Source organism: Bos grunniens, chromosome 23, assembly GCF_055505025.1.
Source record: "Bos grunniens cultivar Pamir isolate PY7600 chromosome 23, Bosgru_T2T1.0, whole genome shotgun sequence".
Classification (NCBI taxonomy): Eukaryota; Metazoa; Chordata; class Mammalia; order Artiodactyla; family Bovidae; genus Bos; species Bos grunniens.
In genome coordinates this window covers 11,681,426-11,695,000 of record NC_141187.1, presented here as the reverse complement: position 1 = coordinate 11,695,000, position 13,575 = coordinate 11,681,426, and the positions used below count along the sequence as shown (strand labels likewise).

At 40.4% G+C, this 13,575-nt stretch overlaps 1 protein-coding gene across 12 annotated transcripts in view; it reads right to left on the bottom strand.

Annotated features, from left to right (window-relative positions):
- Positions 1-12,074, bottom strand: part of KCTD20 (potassium channel tetramerization domain containing 20) — a 38,400-nt gene extending 26,326 nt beyond the window's left edge. For 6 of the 12 annotated variants that reach the window (XM_086371404.1, XM_086371398.1, XM_086371399.1 and 3 more), the window contains exon 1: positions 9,642-9,791. The gene's annotated coding sequence lies outside the window, so the exon portion shown is untranslated. Of the gene's footprint in view, positions 1-8,015; positions 8,099-9,423; positions 9,792-11,839 lie in introns of those variants that run through there. The other 6 variants (XM_086371402.1, XM_086371406.1, XM_086371405.1 and 3 more) reach the window with 5 other exon arrangements.
- Between the last annotated feature and the right edge of the window lie 1,501 nt (positions 12,075-13,575).

The following is a 13,575-nucleotide window of genomic DNA, read 5'->3' as shown; positions in this document are numbered from 1 at the left end:
GAGATTGTAACTGCTTGGATACACTTCCCTGTCTCCTTTACTTGACGCTCCTAACTTACTGCTCTGATAGCCTTTCTGCCAATAAACTTAGGTCCAAAAACAGCTTTTGTGCCAGAAGACTGTATTACAGTTACCTGAATTTAAGACTTAAAGACCTTACATTCAATTAGTAATTGTCTAAAGGCCTTTAAACAATTTCCTTTACAACTTTATCAAATCACCTAATTAAAAGAACTATTAAACAAAAGGATTTAGAGAATAACTTTTTTACTCACTAATAAGACAAAAAAGAGACAAATACAGTTGAATCCCCAGTATCCTAAGTTTGATATTTCATTTTTAATGATACTTATAATCTTTTAGGGAGAAGGCAATGGCACCCCACTCCAGTACTGTTTCCCGGAAAATCCCATGGATGGAGGAGCCTGGTGGGCTGCAGTCCATGGGGTCGCTAAGAGTCACACACGACTGAGCGACTTCACTTTCACTTTCCACTTTCATGCATTGGAGAAGGAAATGGCAACCCACTCCAGTGTTATTGCCTGGAGAATCCCAGGGATGGGGGAGCCTGTTGGGCTGCCGTTTATGGGGTCGCACAGAATCGGACACGACTGAAGCGACTTAGCAGCATAATCTTTTAACATGCTCTTTTTGCGTTTTAGTACTTCAACTGCCTATCAAGCCAGTCTTAAAGTACTCAAAAAACCTTCAGTAAATCCTTAAACTTAGATTCATTAATTTATCTGAAGAAGTTTTTAAATACTGCAACCCCTTTCAAGATGCAAAGTTTTCTTACATCCTTAAATGACCAAATCTAAACCCAATTACTCAAGAACACATTCTACATTAGAATCACTAATTAATCAGTTGAGATTCAATATGCCAAATTACCACAAACAGTCCATCTTAAGTCTAGATGGACTAACCTTTGTTGATTTTAACATATATCATTTGCTACATGTTATTCTAAGTACTTTATAAATGTTATTTAACTTAATACTAACAAAAACAACAAAAAACCTTTATGAAGTAGCTGCTATTATTATCCTCATTTACAGATGAGGAAACTGAGTAATAAAGAAGTTAAGAAAAGTTCTCACAGTCGCACAGCTAATAAATAGTACAGCCAGGCTTCAAACATAGGCTTCTGGCTTCAGAGTCAAACGCATGGTACCCTTAAGTTGTGCTATCTCTGCCTATTGGAGATTTACTTCTGATTTACTTCATGAAGTCTATGTTAAGTTTCCCAAGTTTGGAGATATGATCTCAAGCCAAAGATCTGGAGCCAAGACATATGACCTTTCCGTGCCAGTAATGAACACCCCTAGCACCTTTTCTGTTTAAATAGTTGCTTTGAAACAACCTCTAAATCAATTAACTCCAGATAGCAGATGATTTTACAATCTTGAGTTCCGAGTTCAATTTAAGACCTTACTTAATTCTGCTATAACTCTCAACTTTATTACCTAAAAACAGAGTAGATCAAATTCTGTAATTTCCACACAGGGTGCTTCTATCTTTTAATGGATTCAACTAGTTATGCTCATTCTAATGACAACTTTAAGCTAGGAACAATCCAAGGTATATAACAGGAAGAGACACTGAAGTTAAGATTACTTAATGGCAAATTTCCAGGAAATTTCCAAGATCTATACTATTAGCAATAATGTCTTAAATAGTACAAGGGTGTACAATTTTTTAAATTTTAAATGTATTATTCAATATAGTAGGCCATTTGATAAGAAAGGCTGAGTTCTTGTATGGCAAGATCTGAAGGTCTTAGGGGACAGATCTATGAAGCAGTACTGTAGCAATAGAACAAATGTTGAAAATTCTGGAGACAATCTACAGTCACTGTGTCAGAAGATGATTCAAGGACCAGTATTAATCAGTGTCAGAAGTTTTCACTGACATAGCAAAAATGAGGGCAACGGAGATAATGTAATGCATGCATACAAACATAATTATTATCCCAATTCTAAGACAACTGACATTGACTAAGACATCAATCTAAGAACAGTGTTTCAAGAAAGTGCTATCATATTACATACATGATTTTAAGACACAGCCTGATTTAAAAAATATTAAAATGTGAACTAAAGAATTGTGGCAGATGTTAGTTTAATGCTTTCTTGGTACCTAAACTAAGTTTTACTTCATTTTTTTATATTAAATGTCTTTTCTTTTATAAAATAATGGTGACAGAAAATGATAGGTGTTTTTTTTTTTTTTAAATGCTGGTCACCTGATGATGATGGGCTCCCAATTTTACCCCCACAATCATAAATCTCAAAAAGATCTGGGGTCCAAATCACCTTCCATCTAGGACTACAAAAACACCATTAGTTCAGCCCGGTCTAACTAAAAATATTCCAAAATAAAGAATCTCTTGCTTATTATTAGCTCATCCTATTGTTGGCCACTAACGCTTGGGGGGGGGATTTTTTTTTCCTTTGTGCCAAGTTGAAGTCTGCCTTCCTCCCTGCTCCCACCATGACTTCCATGCATTGGTAAGTCCTATCCCCTAGAATAATGCATCCATCAGAATGGGATGGGTGAAACCAAAAAAGAAAACAAAAACAAAAAAAACCCACATCTGTTTGAAGGCATCAGACAACTAGCAAGAGAGCCAAGACTGTGGAGGAGCTGTGATGGTCAGTTTTAGATGTCAGCCCAGGAGCTACAGTCCCAGTTATTCAATCAAATGCTAATCTAGGTGTTACTATAAAGTTTTTTGGTAGATGTGATTAAAGTATTTAATCATTTTAGGTTAAATAAGGAAGATTATCCTAGATAATGTGCGTGAGCCTGATCCAACCAATTCCAAGGCTTTAAGAGCAGAACTGAGGTTCTCTGAGGAAGAAAAAATTTGTCCTAGTCCAATCTCCACATGGTATACACTAACACCCTTCAACAAATAACTTAATATATATGTGCCTGTATTTATATACAAATAGATGATATATATTATTTTGATGGTATATAAATAGTACATAGAACCATAATCCACAATTAAAACCATCCTTTAGAGAAAATTCCAGGACCAAGTGGCTTGACTAGCAAATTCTTCCACATCTTTAAAGGAAGAAATTGTATCAATCTTATCAATATAAACTCTTCCAGAGAACAGGAAAACAGGGCATACATCCCAATTCATTTTCTGAGGCCTGCATATAACACTGACTCAAAACTTCACTAGGACATTACCAAAAAGCATTATGGATGACTTTTTCTCATAAGCACAAAAATCCTATACCAATTATTAAAAAAAAAAAAACCCAGATACATAAAAAAGGATAATACAAAGGTTGGCTTAACATTCTAAAAATTAATATAATTCATCACATGAAAAGACTAAAAATGTTTTATAATAACTAAAATAGCATGAAATAGTACTGATACACTAGATTTTAAAAAGGCAAGTTGAAACAATCTAGTCATAGAAAAAGATTAAAAATATTAATATTCTACCTTAACTACAGGCTTATCATATGTGATTTTTAAAAAACTGTTTTATTGACTATGCCAAAGTCTCTAAAATGAATGTGTTAACTACTTTTAAAATGAGAAAAATAAAAGGAAAATGTACCTCTAAAAACAGGGAACTCTTTGAGAAAATGATGGAAGTTTTTAAAAAATCTTAGACTACTTTAAATTTTTTAAAGTTTAAGAGGAAAATGACATATCACTACTTAAGAGATCTTGACATTTTTTCCATCTAGATTCAAGAAGAAATATTAGGAATACCAGACAAATTAGGAATTTAGGTTAAATACATGAAATAGTTTCTCAAGCAGATTACTCAATAGGATGACAGAATAATCTTGATAGCTTTAAATCCAACACAAGGACTTAAGGTGGAGGTGTGATGCGCTTCTTAGGGGACTCAACAGCAAGCTCTAAGGAACAGGTGGAAGGCAGGACATGTGGGCAGGCACAGGATAAAGCATGATCCTCAAGTCCCAAGGTGGAGAACGTTCAGACTGTATTAGTTGCTCAGCCGTATCCAACTCTTTGTGACCCCATAGACTGCAGCCCACCAGCTTCCTCTGGAATTCGCCACGGAATTCTCCAGGCAAGAATACTGGAGTGCGTTGCCATTCGCTTCTCCAGGGGATCTCCCCCACCCAGGGATCAAACCCAGGTCTCCTGCACTGCAGGCAGATTCTTTACTGACTGAGCCACCAGGGACAGATTACCTGGCATTTAATTCCCTAAACAGACTGCTATGAGCTAAATTAAATTGTGTTTCCTTCAAAATTCATATGTTGAAGTCTGTTACCCTAAATCCTCAGAATGTGGCCTTTAAAGAGGTGGTGGCTCTTTAAAAGAGTGGACATGACTGAGTGACTTAACACTCACTTTTCAAGATTAAATGAAGTCATTAGTGGGCCCTAATCCAATACAACTGGTGTCCTTTTAAGCAGAGATGAGGACAAGAGAGGCACAGAGGGAAGACCGACCATGTGAAGACACGGAGAAAGCAGCCACCCACAGGCAAAGGAGCAAGTCCTAAGAAGAAACCAACCCCAGCAACACTTTGAACTTGGGCTTCCAGCCTCCGGAAACTCTACTGTTTAAACCACACAGTTTGTGGTACTTTGTTATGGCAGTCCCAGCAAACAAATACATAGATATAACTGCAAAAATTAAAATTTTATCCTTTCCCACCAAAAGAGTTTTAAGGCCAATACACTGAAGGAATCTAACATGGTTTTAAGGTATATACTGTGGCCCTCCTATAGAAGTATAGAGCATTAGTTGTTTTATTCTAAGAAAGGTGAACTTTCTCTAGTAACCTTAACCAAATCATGTCACAGATCTTTGTACTACACCCCAGTGCTTTCCAAAATTTTAGTAAGCCCTGCCTCCCCCATGTTACAGTAAGAAAGAAAGTTTAATTTATATCTACACTATAAAAGCCTTAACATTTCAACACTTGAAAGGACAATCTAAATCTAAAGAAAATATCAACAGTATCGTATATTATTTTTAAAAAACCAATTAACAATCAGCATCTCCTGAGAACTCACAATAGTCAGGTGTAGATCAAAGCATTTTACATGAATTAACTCAATCCCAATAACCCTCTGATGTAGCTACTATTACAACCTCTATTTCAGAGAAAGAAACTGATGAATGTCCAAGCTAGTAAATGAAAGAGCTAGGATTTAAACCCAGGAAAAACTGGCTCCAAAGCCCACATTCTTAACCACTGCCCAGTGAAGAATAAGGAGTGCACTATTGAGCATAAGTATTAATTGATGGAGTCGGTCTAAGCTTGAACGCTGGCTCAGCCACTGACAGGTGTATGACTTTGGGCAAACTTAAGCTCTTTATGTCTTAGATTCGTTGGCTATAAAATGGAGGAAATTAAATGAGAAATGTAGACACATTGAGTGAAGAGTCTGGTACAAAACAATGTCTACTAATCAGTCTGGTACATAATAATGTCTACTAATTAATAAGTCCTTATTATTTCTTTTTTCGGCCACACCCTGGTGCAAGCTGAACCTTAAGTTTCCCCACCACGGATGAAACCCTCACTCCCTGCTGGGGAAGTGAAGAGTCTTAACCACTGGACCGCCAGGAAAGTTCCAAATCCTTACTATTTCTAATTCTACCTTCCTGAATATACAAGAACAATCCAAAAACATCTACTGTGGGGACTCTAAGAAAAATAGCATGGGGTTCTCTTCTTTCATCTGTACTTCTTTCTTTCCTACTATTCCAGAAATGCATATACTATTCCAAAAATCTCATTTCTCATAAGAGGTATATGGAATCAGATTAGCAGTTAGATCAGTCTTACTTTCTGTCTCCAACAGAGATACCTAATAATTTGGGTAAGAACAACAGTATAGTTACATGGCAAGTTCAAAAAATTCTGGACTTTGCTCAAACATCCAACATTTAATAAAAATTCAATGTACTTAACCTTTACTGAATTAAAAAAAATACCAACTTCATAACATTTCTTGGGATTACAAGAGAACTATTTGCTCATTATTTCAAGGTTCAGAATTCCTTATTTTAGTATTCCTACTCTTCCTGGTTTATGTGGTTAGAACACACTCTCCTTCCATCTCCATTTTTCCAAATATCGCTTTTGTATTCATGTGAAAGTCTCAGTTTTCTTCATCTACTTATAACTGAATTTCTCTAAACCGTTTCCATTTTTGAAGCATTTTTCTTGAGATGATTTAGTGGGAAGAACACTGGGCTAGGAGCCAGGGGTCCTCACTCTGCCATCTCATCTCTTAGATTCCTCATCTTAAAAGGCAAGAGGCGGGGGGGAAAAAAGCAAGAGGACTGCACCGTATAAATTTGTAATAGGTTCCCTTATATCTCTAAGCCTCACAGTTCCATGACTCTGGGTCTTCCAACTAGAAATCATTCAGCATTCCAACAATTTCCCTACACTTTTTACTCCAGTTAGCCAAGGAGGAGTAGGCATGTACAGATTCAGGGGCAGCTGCTGCTGCTGCTAAGTCGCTTCAGTCGTGTCCGACTCTGTGCGACCCATAGATGGCAGCCCAACAGCCTCCCCCATCCCTGAGGAAGACGCCATAATCAAGAAGCCCAGGTTATAGAAGGAAAGACAACAGTATTTTGTGAATCAACAGAAATAGGTTAGGAACAAAAGTGAGACACTAAGAAGAAACCAAAGACAAAAAAAAAAAAAAAAAAAAAGTCAGAAAACACATAGCCTAACTCTAAGCTCATCCCTACACATCTATTAATATTTGAAGGACTAAGAAACAGAAAAAGCTTTCGGCAGCAGAGGTTATCCAGCCTTCATATTTGCCTCAAGGGAGCAATGCAACCCTGTGACATCTTTGTAATGTTGTTGCTAAAATGGCCTACTACAAAATAGGCATTACTGGGGTATCTGATGACTGAATTAATGTTCAGATAAACTGAAAGCCCTTGTAAATGCTACTGGTACTGCTACATAACAGGAAATCTGAGTTCAAGGCCAGATGAGAATTACACAGCATTAGCTGTCCTGGTTCTAAAGGGAAGAAAACTGAAATTAGTTGGGAGGGGGGAGATTTAGCCTAATGGCATTTCTAATGAGCTGATGATACTGGAAGCAGGCCCCTGAAAGATAAAAGGACAGATTAACAGGCACAGACTATCTCCAAGGCAGGCTTCCAATGTGGGGCTAGTGGTAAAGAACCTACCTGCCAATGCAAGACACGTCACAGAGGCAGGTTCGATCCCTGGGTTGGGAAGATACCCTGGAGGGCAAAGCAACCCATTCCAGTATTCTTGCCTGGAGAATCCCATGAACAAGAGGAGCCTGGCGGGTTACAGCCCGTCGGGTCACAAAGAGTTGGACATGACTGAAGCAACTTAGTACACAGTAATCTCTAAGGCATTAGAATATGTATTTCCTACCCCAATATCCTGGTAGCTCAAACGGTAAAAAAAAAACTGCCTGAAATTCGGGAGAACTGGGTGTGATCCCTGGGTTGGAAAGATCCCCTGGAGAAGGGAACAGCTTCCCACTCCAGTATTCTGGCCTGGAGAATTTCATGGACTGTATAGTCCATGGGGTCTCAAAGAGTCAGACGACTGAGTGACTTTCACTCACTCACCCTGATGGCAGAGTCCAAGAAAGCACTCTTTAGTTTCCTTCTAAAGATTCAGACCTTCTTGGCTTATGATTGGCTAGGGGACAAAGGAGAATAAAAATCAACAAAAGGATAAGGAAGTTGGCCAGTTCTAAAAATTCTCAGGCCAGTCTATTTTGCTGTTTCTCTAAGTGTGGTCCCTGGATCACCAATAACAGACCCAGAAAGGGGGTGCTTGCTTAACATGCAGACTCAGGACCCATCACTGATTTCCAGAATCAAATTTCTGAGAGTAGTACAAATAAAAACCACATGAGTTATCACCGCACACTTCTCAGAACGGCTGGCATCAAAAAGAACACAAATGTTGGCAAGGATGTGGAGAAAAGAGAATCATCTTACACTATTGGTCAGAATGTAAATTTGTGCACTCACTATGGAAAACAGTACGGAAGTTTTTCAAAAACTAAAATGAGATCTATGTGACCCAGCAATTCCACTCCTGGTGATACATCTGAAAAACAACAAAAGCACTAATTGGAAAAGATACACGTACCCTAATGTTCATAGCAGCATTATTTACAATTGCTAAGATACGGAAGGAACCTAAATGTCAATCAACAGATGTATGGATAAAGAGGTAATAAATATATGCCATGGACTAATACTCAACTAAAAATGAAAAACAAAATTTGCCCATCTGCAACAACATGGATGGACTCGGACGGCAGTATGCTAAGTGAAAAGTCTGACAGAGAAAGATAAATGCTGTATGGTATCACTGATACGTGGAATGTAAAAAAAAATACAACCAATATGTAACAAAAAAGAAGCCAATTCACAGATATAGAGGAAAAACTAGTGATCACAGGGTGGCAGCGGGGTAACAAAGGGGTGGGGAGTGGGAAGCGAGAACTACCAGGTATAAGACGGGTTCAAGGATGTTATTGTACAACACAGGGAATATAGCCAATATTTTGTAATAACTGCAAGTGGAAAGTAATCTTTAAAATTATATAAACAATTTTAATATATACAAAAAATTGGGAGACGGGTATTTACATTTTGGGGGGGGGTATTTACATTTTCAAGGCGCAAATTCATGTTTAAGAACTGTCCCAGATGTGCAGGGAGGGTGAGAATAAGTTGAGAATGAAGTTCTTTTGACTGGATTAATCAAATTCAGCTATGATAACAGCACTGTTTGGGGACCATTAAAAACTCTTAATTTCTCAGGTAACAGCTGCTCCTAGTTGTTTAACAGCTAAGAGGGGGACAATTAAAGGGCCTGAAAAATGCATTTTCATAACCGGGTTTAACAGTTCCTTGCCGCCTGTTATCTTGCTAGTTTATTCACTGGTTTCTCCTTTAAAAATAAATCGGATCAATCCCGGAATTTTCAGAAAGAATCACAAACTCCAAAAGAGAAGAGATTTTTTGAATAGTGCAGAACTGAAGACACTCAACGCTATAAAAAGTAAGGTTTTATTTAAAAGAAAATTACCAGTTCAGTCTCCCCCAGCTCTTCAGCACCGATGAAAGCTGGTAATTTGTGGGTGGCAGAGAAGGAAGATTTTGAAGAAGGGGTGCAAAGAGCGAGAAGTCCGACCCAACTACCTAATTTTTAGTGAATTCAATGAATTGCCAGAAAACAAAAACAAAAACACGCAGGCAAGTGTTTTATCTATAAACACTCCCGAGCTCTCACTATTTCTCCTCCTTTAGGATAAAAACACCAAAGGCCTGCAGGAAAGTCAAGTTATACTTCAGCTGTCCCCCGAATGTGTAGACCTATGTCCACGCAAAGCGATCCCCTCTTCTTCCCCGGATTACCAGGCTTTACCCTCAGCACGAAAACCGGCGCCTGGAACCCGTTTGCCAACGTTTTTCCTCGAGATGATAGCACCGCCGCGGCCTTTCGATGGGGGTACGACCCGGAGGGCTGCCGCCCGAGCGCCGTCCTGAGGAGCGGGTCCCCTTACCCCCCGACACAAAGGCATTTCCCGGGGCCAGGCCCGCCGCCGCACTCACCCTGCCGGCTCTTCGCGTCGGACCACTTACCTGACGCTCCCGCCGCGCTCCGGAGCCCGGGGCCCGAATCCGCCTGGGAGGCGCGCGCGCTCACGGCGCCGCCAGCAGCCGCCGCGGGGACCGGCCGTGCCGCAGCGGCGCGCGCCCCGAACCTCCCTGCCCCAGCTCGCGCGGCCACGCGGCTGAGTCACCCGGCGCTTCACGTTAAGAGTCCCCCTCGCCGCGCGGGGCACGCCGGGAAGGCCGGGATCAGGCCCGCCCCCTGGGCCGCAGGCCACGGAGTGTCCCCTTTCCTTCCCGACACGCCCCACGGCGCCGGGGAGGGCGCTCCCCATCTTGCACAGCCGCGAGAGGTCAATTTCTGAGCTGCGGATGCCCTGTTTCAATTATTGAAAGTCTGAAACGGAAAAGTTAGTAGTTATATCTGAATGGCGAAATAAGCGCGCGCAGCCCCGGGACAGCCAATGTGTGAGTGACTGTGAAAGTCGCGCGGTCGTGTCCGACTCTTTGTGACCCCTCGGACTATACTGTCCCTGGGATTCTCCGGACCTGAATACTGGAGTGGGCAGCCGGTTCCTTCCCCAGGGGACCTTCCCAACCCGGGGATCGAACCCAGGACAGCCAACACTTTTAGAAAATTGTGAAGCCCGGATCTTTACATAATATCTGGAAGGAGAAGTTTATAAGAATAATAGAGTTCTTTAAACACGTTTTGCTTGGAAATCCCTATACTGGATATGCATTCTGACCGAAAGGAGGGTGAAAAGCTCCACGTTTTTCTCAAATCTTGAGTTTAATGATGGCAAACAAAGCTGAATTTTCAACAAATTTTTATTCACCCTAAAGCAAATTATTGGAAAATTGTGTTATGAGTAAAATACTTCAACACTCAAAAAAATCTATGTATACTCCATGACCTATAAAGCATATAAAAGGACAGAAATAGCCAGTCCTTTCTGTCGTGCCTTCTACTGAGTGCATGCTGTGTGCTGAGTCGCTTAAGTCATGTCCGACTCTGTGACGCCATGGACTGTAGCCCGCCAGGCTCCTCTGACCATGGGATTCTGCAGGCAAGAATACTGTAGTGGGTTCCCATGCTCTACACTTTTAAAAGTTAATAAAAGTTATACTGATTATGCAAAGTATTATTTTAAAATTGTCAGAAACCAATTAAGTTAATAATAGTACAATTTCTTAAATTTTGAGTGCACTTTTTTGTTACTTAAGAGTCTAAGAACTAGTTTTAGGGCTGCTGGTTAGGATTAGAGTTGCAATGGAAGGAATAAGAGAAAATATCTTATTCTAGTAGCTTGCAGTGGTAGCTGGATACTTATATAGCAAAACTGCCTCATTAAGGGCAACAACTTAAAAAAATTGAAGCTATAGTTTGTTCATTATAATTTTATCTTAGAGTGTAGAGAGGATCATTACTGAATTCTGTTCTTTCACTTCACTTATAATGACGGTAAAGCATCCAGCGTTGTGTTTGACATTCAAAAAACTAAGATCATGGCATCCAGTTCCATCACTTCATGGCAAATAGAAGGGGGAAACGTAGAAGCAGTGACAGATTTTATTTTCTTGGGCTTCAAAATCACTGCGGAGGGTGAGTGTAGCCGTGAAATTAAAAGATGTTTGCTCCTTAGAAGGAAAGCTAGACAAACCTAGAGACTATACTTTGCTGACAAAGGTCCATCTAGTCAAAGCTATGGTTTTTCCAGTAGTCATATACAGATGTGAGAGTTGGACCATAAAGAAGGCTGAGCACCATAGAACTGATGCTTTTGAATTGTGGTGTTGCTTGAGAATCGCTTGGACAACAAGGAGACCAAACCAGTCAATCCTAAAGGAAATCAACCCTGAAAATTCACTGGAAGGACTGATGCTGAAGCTGAAGCTCCAATACTTTGGCCACCTGATGCGAAGAGCCAACTCATTGGAAAAGACCTTGATGCTGGGAGTGATTGAAGGCAAAAGGAGAAGAGGGTGGCAGAGAATGAGGTGGTTAGATAGTATCACCAACTCGGTGGACATGAATTTGAGCAAACTCCGGGAGATAGTGAAGGACAGAGGAGCCTGGCATGCTGCAGTCCCCTGGCATGGGGTCGCAAAGAGTTGGGCACGACTTAGCAACTGAACAACACCTGTGTTTGAATCAGGATGGGCTAGGTTATATATAGTACTGCACTAGTCACCTGTAGGTCAGGTGACTCTCCAGGGCAGCTCACCTCCACGTGGTGACTCAGCATTTCCAGCTGCTTCCGTCTCTGGCTCTGCCGACCCAATGTGAGGTTCCACATCAGAGACGGCAGAAGAGCTACACTGGAGGATTCTGCAAAGGCTTTTCTTTGCCTCCTCCGGTTATGGACCTTTCATTTCTGCTGACCTTTCATTGGCCTGAGCTAGTCACATGGCCAAACCTGACTGACTCCCAGAAGGCTGGGAGGTACAACTTCCTGTGTGCTGGGGAAAAGGAACAAGAAAAAAAGATTTGGTAAACACAGCATTGTCTCTCTCACAGTGTTCAATAGTAAAGATAAATATAAACCAATCTGAAAGTGTTACAGGATCCAAGCTTTACAACCAGAGTTAACATAGAGAACTGTTCAAACTAAAGCCTTTATTTCCATTTCTATATAGTACAGTGTTATGTCTGTTGACTTAAAAAAAAAAATTCACAACCTAAAAGTTGAGAGTTATGTTTTATTTGGTGGGAAGTTTTAGGACTTCAAACCCAGGAGACAGCAAGCATCTCAAGTAACCCTGAGATGTTAGGGTTACTGCTGAGCGAGGAGGTGAGGGAGAGGAGCCAGGTTATACCATTTTGCAACAAAGGGCAGGCAGTCTGAACATCAAATGATTATTGTTAAAGAAAACCAAATATTCCAAGTTAAGGAATTTAGCGCTTTTCTCTGTATGGAAAGATGCAAGAGTCTGGGCTCACTGAAATCATTCCTTTCATACGCACCTCAGCATCTGGAGCCAGTATCCAAGGTCTACACGTCTTGAGCTTCCTTTCCTCAGGGCTCATTGTGGGAAGTGGCCATTGTCTGATGGCGGCTAGATAGCACGTATTCTTCTCCTTCCTGAGGGTCCTCAAAGCTCACTGGCTTACACTGGAGGGCTGCAATTGCTGATAACTGTGACATCCTTATTTACTGATATGGCAGGAAATATTTCACTTCTCTTGTCCTTTGAGTGAAAATAAAGAAAAAACTTTTCTGATGTTCACGTAAGGCAGTTCCTGAAACAAATTCTCACTTTATGGAAAGGTTTCTTTCAGCAAATTTGTAATATATTACAAAACTCTGGACCCAACATTGGAGAATTAGGCTAACTATTGTGTCTTTTAATTAGGAGTTAAGAGTAAATTATTCTATTTTTGCTTCTAATTTCATAAACTGTTAATGAGCGTCCATGGGGTCACGAAGAGTCGGACACGACTGAGCGAGTAAACAACAAAAACAAATTTCATATAATGAATAGCGTATCAGATCTGATATTTTGGGGGTAGACATTAAGGAGATGGATTATGAAAACTGTATGGTCATAGAAAGCTGATTTTTATCAATTTATTTCTAATTTAATGAATCTCCGAAACCTGAATCTCTCAGATGTGTTTGTATCTGGAGTTGAAACGTTTTTAATGTCAAATTGGCAGACCAGAAATTTTCGATTGTCACAATGGCCAGTTCAAAAGGCAATATAGTTCATTTGATTGTGTTATTTAAGTTCCTTAAATATAACATCTGCTGCTGCTGCTGCTAAGTCCCTTCAGTCAGTGGCTGACTCTGTGCAACCCCATAGACAGCAGCCCACCAGGCTTATCCGTCCCTGGGATTCTCCAGGCAAGAACACTGGAGTGGGTTGCCATTTCCTTCTCCAATGCAGGAAAGTGAAAAGTGAAAGTGAAGTTGCTCAGTCGTGTCCGACTCTTCACGACCCCATGGACTGCAGCCTACCA